The sequence below is a fragment of the Delphinus delphis genome, chromosome 19, assembly GCF_949987515.2.
Source record: "Delphinus delphis chromosome 19, mDelDel1.2, whole genome shotgun sequence".
NCBI lineage: Eukaryota > Metazoa > Chordata > Mammalia > Artiodactyla > Delphinidae > Delphinus > Delphinus delphis.
In genome coordinates this window covers 30,761,878-30,762,501 of record NC_082701.1, presented here as the reverse complement: position 1 = coordinate 30,762,501, position 624 = coordinate 30,761,878, and positions in this window count along the sequence as shown.

Genomic DNA, 624 nt, shown 5'->3' with positions numbered 1-624 from the left:
GGACCGAATCATTGACCCCACATCATTCATCCCCTCAATCAACTTACTGAGCACCTACTGAATACTAGGCCTTGTGCTGGGGGCTGGGGAGATAGGGCAGTAAGACAGACCCGGCTTCTGCCCTGCTGGAGGAGGAGAGGGGCCTTTCCTATTATTCAGCCCAAGTCCCATTTTAGGAATGTGGAGACTGAGGCTCAGAGAGGGGAAGTGACTTGCCCAAGACCATACACATAGTTAGGGGCAGGACCAGGCGCAGCGCTCTTCTGAGGCACACCCAGCAAATATTCACTGAGCGACACCTGTGTTCTAGGCACTGCTCTGGGCCCTGGGAGAAATCTATCAGTGAACTCGATAACAAAGAGGCGGGGGATGGAGTGAGCAGATGAAAGAACATCTCCATGTTGGTGAGGGGTAAAGTGGGGTGTTTCAGTGTCACAACTGCCCCCAAATGAGAGGGAAGTCCCAGAGCTCCACCTCAAGAGGCTGGGCTTCTGAGGCCCAGAGCTCCCCTCCCTCCCCCAGGACAGGCTATAAAAGTCCCTTCCCAGCTACTTCCACAGAAGAGCAGGAGGAGGTGAGAGGTGTGCTCGCTTACCACCCTGTGGCTGGGGTCTCGCTGCAGAG